The sequence below is a fragment of the Parasteatoda tepidariorum genome, chromosome 10, assembly GCF_043381705.1.
Source record: "Parasteatoda tepidariorum isolate YZ-2023 chromosome 10, CAS_Ptep_4.0, whole genome shotgun sequence".
NCBI classification, from domain to species: domain Eukaryota; kingdom Metazoa; phylum Arthropoda; class Arachnida; order Araneae; family Theridiidae; genus Parasteatoda; species Parasteatoda tepidariorum.
The window spans coordinates 54336810-54344413 of NC_092213.1; positions in this window are offsets into that span (position 1 = coordinate 54336810).

Below are 7604 nucleotides of genomic sequence, written 5' to 3' on the forward strand. Positions count from 1 at the left end.
TCAATATCACGGGAGCGGGAAATAGCGAGCGAAATCTCACCCCGTAATTTTCACGGGAGCGAGAAGGAGAAGTATGTTTTAAAGTATTAAAGAAAGTATGCTTTTTTTCAAAAAAAAAAAACGTCTCTTGGTTTGATTTTGTTGCTTAAAATATCATTTCAACTAATTAATTAACATATTTGAGACCAATCTTCCGAACCAATAAGATTGAGTGCTAGAACGTGAAGATCCGATCATTAGATTAAATACTATTCAGTATAATTCGGTTCGGTGTTTATTTAATTTTTTTTTCTTTTTGCACGGTGTAGGTTTTAATCATTGGGTATCTTTCAAATTTGCAAAACTCCAAAGTACCACAAAATGAAATTTTAATAAATCTATAAAATCTAGGGATAGTGTTCTTTCATCAAACAAAGACAAGATAGTACCAAAACACATTAAATGCGCCAGTTCTATTTGTTGTAATCCCAAACAAAACTTTAAATCATTCTTTCCCATTTCTTTAGTTTTTGTTTATATATTTATTTTTTGAGCTCCTTTCACTGTATTTCTAGAACGAAATTATTCGGGCACACAAAATTGTCTCCCTCAACCCCACAGTTTTCCCGAGGCTCTCTTCTGGACTGATTTGATTTGCTTTTGCCCTGGCCTCTAGCTGAAGTTCCAAGAGGAANGCTCACATCTACTTTAAAATAAACTAACTACCTGCAGTTGCCTTAAGAATAGCCTAGTACTTCCATCTGGTGCGTAAAATGAGAAACAAAATGTTTTCCGGGCAAAAGAAATGAATTGACTTTATTCTTATTGGCACGTTACTACTGAACACTCCAGCCCGTCAATATCACGGGAGCGAGAAATGGCGAGCGAAATCTCACCCCGTAATTTTCACGGGAGCGAGAAGGTATGTTTTTCCAAAAACAAACGTCTTTTGGTTCGATTTTGTTACTTAAAATATCATTTGAACTAATTAATTAACATATTTGAAATCAACCTCCCGAACCATTAATATTGAGTGCTAGAACGTGAAGATCCGATCATTAGATTAATTGTTATTCAAAATAATCCGGTGTTCCTTTTGCACAGTATAGGCTTTAATCATTGGGTATCTTTCAAATTTGTAAAACTCCAAAGTATTACAAAATAAAATTTTAATAAATCTATAAAATCTAGGGATAGTGTTCTTTCATCAAATAAAGATAAGATAGTACCAAAACACATTAAATGCACCAGTTCTATTTGTTGTAATCCCAAACAAAACTTTAAATCATTCTTTCCCATTTCTTTAGCTTTGTTTATATATTTATTTTTTGAGCTCCTTTCACTGTATTTCTAGAACGAAATTATTCGGGCACACAAAATTGTCTCCCTCAACCCCACAGTTTTCCCGAGGCTCTCTTCTGGACTGATTTGATTTGCTTTTGCCCTGGCCTCTAGCTGAAGTTCCAAGAGGAAAATACTTATTTGTAGTAAGTAGGGCCTATCACCATTAACGGCAAAAGAATAAGATTCACAGTGAAATATGAGATAACATCTCGAGTAGTATTGCATATTAGGAATAAACCAAAGAAATATATATTTAACAATGCCACGGAATGCCATTTTACAAAGTTAACTTAAAATTAATTCGACCATACCAATTTATAGACCAGTTTTTATGACACAAAAAAAATCAATAGAATATTCACTCGTATTTGGCAAAAAACTAATATTTTTCACAGTAGAACTTAAAAACTAAAGAAATTTTTTTATTTTAAACACCACCTATGTTCGCATTACAACCAATTAGAAGGCTTCTTAGACGTAGTGGCTGAGGGGATAGAGCGCTCGCCTCCCAATGAGGTGATCCGGGTTTGAATTCCAGCAATGACTGGTTGATACGAATTGCGCATTCGGCTAGCACCGACCACAGTGCTGACGTAAAATATTCTCAGTGGTAGACGGATCATGGATTAGAGTCCCCTTGTCATCGGACTGACTGTGGGAGGTTTTCATGGTTTTCCTTTTTCATGTAACGCAAATGCAACCTAGTTCCATCAAAAAATCCTCCACGAAGGCTAATTTCTCCCAATACTTTATCCAGGAGTTCCCTTGTTTTCTGGATTGGGTTCAAAATTACAAAGCTACGGAACTGAATATTGGTAGTTGCAAGCTCGAAATTGGATCGGTTGTTCAACGACGGCTATAAAATAAAATAGAATAGAATAAACAAAAGTGATTTGGAATAAAAAATTTTATATTTCAAATAACTTTTGTAACTTATCATCCTTGTCTTGAAAATGTGGGAATGTATTTCAGCGTTTAAAACATGTAGACTGTTATTTCCAAACTGTATATTTTTGAAGCGAAAGAGTTTTAAATCGAGTATTAATCATCGCAGTTTTTTAGATAGCTTTTTGTTGTGTCCACCATCTTCTTTTGCTAATATAGGGATGTTGAACATTATCATATTAGGCTACATAAGAGGTAAATTGTATTTCTCATAAATAAAAATTGTCAAAAATTTTGAACTAGTTGCCCTTTAAACATTATTTTAGTCTCAATCGATTTAGTATGACGACAAACATGCATAGAAATAACACCACCTTTGCTTAGCTGGCAATGCCAGAAGTTTATATAAGTATAAGTCAAAATATGTGACGGTTTTATTTACATAAAAGCTTAATGACTTCTTAACTATTAGTCTTGTAGACTTATAATATTCTATTTAGCTTAAAAAATACATCGAAAATGATATCTCCTTTGTATAGACTACAATGTTTTTGTTTGTCCCCTATTTGACCCTTTCTTCATCTATTAATTTTAAATAAGACGCTGGGATATTTCTCGATGATCTTTGGCAACCTCTCAAGATATGTTGCACACAGTTTGACGCAGAATTTTTATGAAACATATTTTTCATTATTTGGTAATAATTTAGGTCAAAATAAGTGAAAAATATAATATTTAGCATTTTAATATTTCTTTTTATGAAATACAGCATGAAACACTGGTGTCTTTTTCTACATTAAAGGTAAAATCTTCCAAACACTGTTCACTTCCAAACAATATTTTTTTTTCAAACTTGCAGTTATTATTTTCAGTTCTTCAGATCTAAAAGAAACAGTTATTCATCATTGAAAATCATTTATTTATTTATTTACTATTCTTTTTTTTTCTGAATATGAATGACAAAAAAGTTTCAATTTCTTTTTTTGATTTTATATTTTAGTACAAATATAATTCAGATAATCTAATAGATTTTTTTAGTAACTATTAGAATATTTTTAAAAATTAAAAAATATTAAAATATATTTTTGCTTGTAATATGAGAGACAGTAAAAAATATATAAAAGAGATACCCATGTCTCATCAGCATGGAAGGGATAGAGACCGTATCTTGAAATTTTCAGGTAATTATAAATTAGGGGCCTGTCAAGTTATATGTTTCCTGCGCTATCAAACTACACATATTTCTTATCTCTCTTCTATCGTTTGATTATCGGGTTAAATCTTATTTCCTTTTATCCTGTTGGTTAATAATATTTTTTTTTCATGTAGTAACTTGTATTTTCTTCTGAATTTCGGTGTTTTGCCCTTCTATTCTTTGTTTTATGAAATCGAATCTATTATGAAATCGAAACTGTAGTATTCCTGTTCAGACGTTGTTCAGCTTAATACATACATTACTTAATATATAAGATAGAAAATTACCCTTTCCCATGTTTTTTTTTAATTCTGTTTTCCTTTTTTAAGTTTTCACTTACCGAACTCTTTCAGCGTATTATGTGTAATTCTTCTTCTTCTTTGTCAGCGCAACAGCCACGTGCTGGCTTTGGCTGCCTCAACAGCTGACAAACGCCAGCATCTCCACTTCCAATTTCTAATCTTTAGGGTTTTCAGATCATTTTCGCGATGTCGTTGAGTCATCTGGTTGTCGGTTTACCTCTACTATGTATAATTAGTTTAATAATGTCTAATAGTTAATAAGGGTGTAAAAAAAGTTATTTTACATCTTTTAAACGAATTTAGAAAAACAAAAAATGCACAACTGAAACTGTAAAGCTAAAAACGTAACTGTTTATTGATTTCAAGTAAATAAAATCAAGTTTTAATTTTATTTGGTACGCACAAAATCCCAAAATATCATTATAATTAATTTTTAGCCCAATCCGTAGAAAATTTTATTGATATAGGAATACAAAAGAGCTTTGAGTCTTTAGGAAAAAATAATATAAACCCTATTCATGAAAATATTAAAGTACAACCGTATGAGGCAAATTACTTAACTCAAATATTGACATTTCTCTCCTGAGAATTTCAATTCAACTTCTCACGCAAATAACTCAGTTTTTTTTAAACTTCTATCTGTTGTGCTTCATACAATATTAAAAAAAATGGAAATCAGAAAACATGCAATTCATGTACTATATCCTATTTCTAAAAGGTAACCGAGTAAATATCTAAATTACGTTTAACAGTTCAATAATAAGTTTTATATTTTATTTTTCTATGAATATCAATATTAAAATATTAATAATTTAATTATGTCCATATCTAAAATCAAGGCTTTATTGAAATTACAATGGTTCAATATTTAATTTTATTTAATAGAACCATGTCAAAGCAATGTTGCATTAAGCATTCTATTAAAAATTTACTGTATTGGTTGAATTGATTGAATTTAAAGGTACAGTACGCAGAGTAAAAAACGAACACTTTAATAACTTTTGATCCAATGATTATATTTTCTATATTCTACTATTAGGATTATGTCAGTAAGATATGTTTAGTTAAAAGAGAGATAAAAAGCTTACATCATTTAACATTAATTTCACTTTTTACGAATTTTACTATATTTATGAAGCAATTCATAAAAATAAAATAAAAATCATGAAGACTACAAGTATAAAATGACTAAAAAGATGAAAATAATTCTATTTTTAAGTGCTTTTATCATCGTTGAAACACATGAAATCATTTGAAATTATTATAAAAGCAAACTTAGTAACAATCCTTTTCTTTTACAGATCATGAAGGTAACATTGTTTATTATATTAAAAAAATATGTAATCAATCGTTAATGAATTTAAATTTCTGTAATATTTATTATGCAATATGGCAAATAAAAATTCATAACCATGAAAACACTATAAATTATTAAATTTATTTTGATGCGCGCAAATCATTTAAAGACCTTTTCTACTACTATCAGCCATTAGTACTGTTATCACAAAATTAAACTCTATTTGCAACAATTTAGTTCCTTTACAAAGCAACATTTTGGCAGTTTCAACAACATAAAATAAAAATCATGAAGACGACAAATATAATGGACTAAAGAGAGAAAATAACTCTATTTCAAAGTGCTTTTATAATCTTTAAAACATATTGAATCATTTTAAATTGTCACAAAAGCAAACTTTGTGAAAAACAATCTGTTTCTTTTATAGATTGTGAAAGTAAGAATGTTGCAAATCGAGTAGTAACATACTGATTAATAAATTTAGTAACTTGTATTGCCGACCGGCCTGTATAGGGGTTAGGGAACTGCCCTTGCATCAGAAAGGTTTTGGGTTCGAATCCCGGGTAAGGCATGGATGTTCTTTCCTTCTCTGTACTATCTGTCCTTACTGTGGGAGCAACGTTAGTCCACTTAATATAGTGCCTTGAAAGAGTGGCCAACAAATATGCCCTTCAGGTGCCTGTATGACCTAGGTCATTATCCAGGTGGGCATTGGAAAAAAGGTAACTTGTATTTATTACAAAAAGTATACAATCAATCATAAAGGATTATAAATTCCTGTAATATTTATTTTTATACAATATGGCAAATTATAATTCATCACCCTGAAAACTCACATTTATTTTTATATGCGTAAATCATCTTATAACATGCTTCATCAATATCAATTATAACTCTAGTTATCACAAAATTAAACTCGATTTACGACAATTTTCAGTGGTGTAAGAAATTAAGAGAATTTGCAGACTTGGTCGATTATCTCTAGATTTACTGGACCGATTTAAATGAAGTTTGATATGTACATGCATTGATACAATACAAAACAAATAACCATTCAACAATGGTAGTTGTAGTTGTAGTTGATGATGTAGTAGAGGATCTATGCTATCCGCTTTTATCCTTCTTACTGTAAGGTGTAAGGTTGGATGAGTTGAGTTGTTGATGATGATGATGACAATTCAACAATTGTAATAAACACGCATGGTCGTGCAAACATTCGTTGAAGTCGGAAGGTATGAAACAGTGGTTGCAGAATAAACAAAAAAAAATTGTTTTCAGTTGGGGATGTGGTCCCCTTTTACAGATATACAAGCATTGCAGCATGATTTTATACTTGAAATAAGCCAGTTTATCATTTGTGGCAATTGGCCTAAATTGTCTTGTGGCAATTTCATACCATCCGGCTCCAACGAGTGTCACGCATGATCATGCGTGTGTATTACAATTATTGAATGGTTATTTGTTTTGTATTGTATCTACGCATGTGCATATCAGACTTCATTAAAATCGGTCCAGCAGTTCCAGAGATAATCGACCAAGTCTGCAAATTCTTACACAAGTGTATTTCCCTTAAAAAAGACTTTTAGCTATTTTATACAAAATAAAAAAAATAATGATGACTGCAAATATAATGTACTGAAAAGGAAAAAATGGTGATATTTTCAAGTGCTTTTATAATCTTTAAAATTTATTGAATCGCTTTAAATTATCACACTTATGATTCAACAATCTGTTTTCTTTACTGATCGTAAAAGTATATATTTAACGGCATATATGGGTGATTCTCACGAAACATGACAATTCAGACCAAAAAAATTTTTCAAATTTAAAGTCTTCAAAATAATCAAAAAAATTTTTTGTATACTTCCTTAGCTACACTTATTAATATCTCATGGACAGCAGTGTAGTTTATTGACATTTGCTCGGGAAAAAAAATAAAATAGAAATTCACCAAATCTTGAATGGCAGGAAAATGACATATTACCTAAGAAGTTTAAAAAGCAGTCATTTTAAGTTAATAGTAAGTAACTCAACTTAAGCCTTTATGTTAGATGGACCTTAAATTGCTTAAATTAATTCCTTTTATCCACTGTAGAAAGAAACAAAAAAAAATTTGTTGCTGATGTGTTCAGAATAAAATTGTGTATAATAATCAATCATTAAATAAATAAATACCTTTGATTACATACAAGCATATTACTATCATACATAAACTTGGTATTAGGTTAATATTTGCTTTCCCTCTTTGCAGTATTAGCAGTTAAAAAGAATTTCTGGTAACACTTCAATGTCCTGGCATTCATAAGCCAGGAAAATGACAGCCAGGATAATGACAAATTCGCCATTTTATAGCATATAACTTTACTTTAATTTAATATTTTGGCCGAAGACGTTTATATTCTGCAGAAAACAACAGTATTTCTTAAAATAACTTAGATTAATCTATGTAGCTTTTGTTATTAATGATTTCAAGAAATCAGGAAAATGACAGCATAAAATTTTACTCACCTTGACAAATTTTTCGAAATAGATTTTGAGCCAGAAAATTGGTTCTTTATTCATGCAACAAGACATGTTCAGATATGATTTTTATACTCGATAT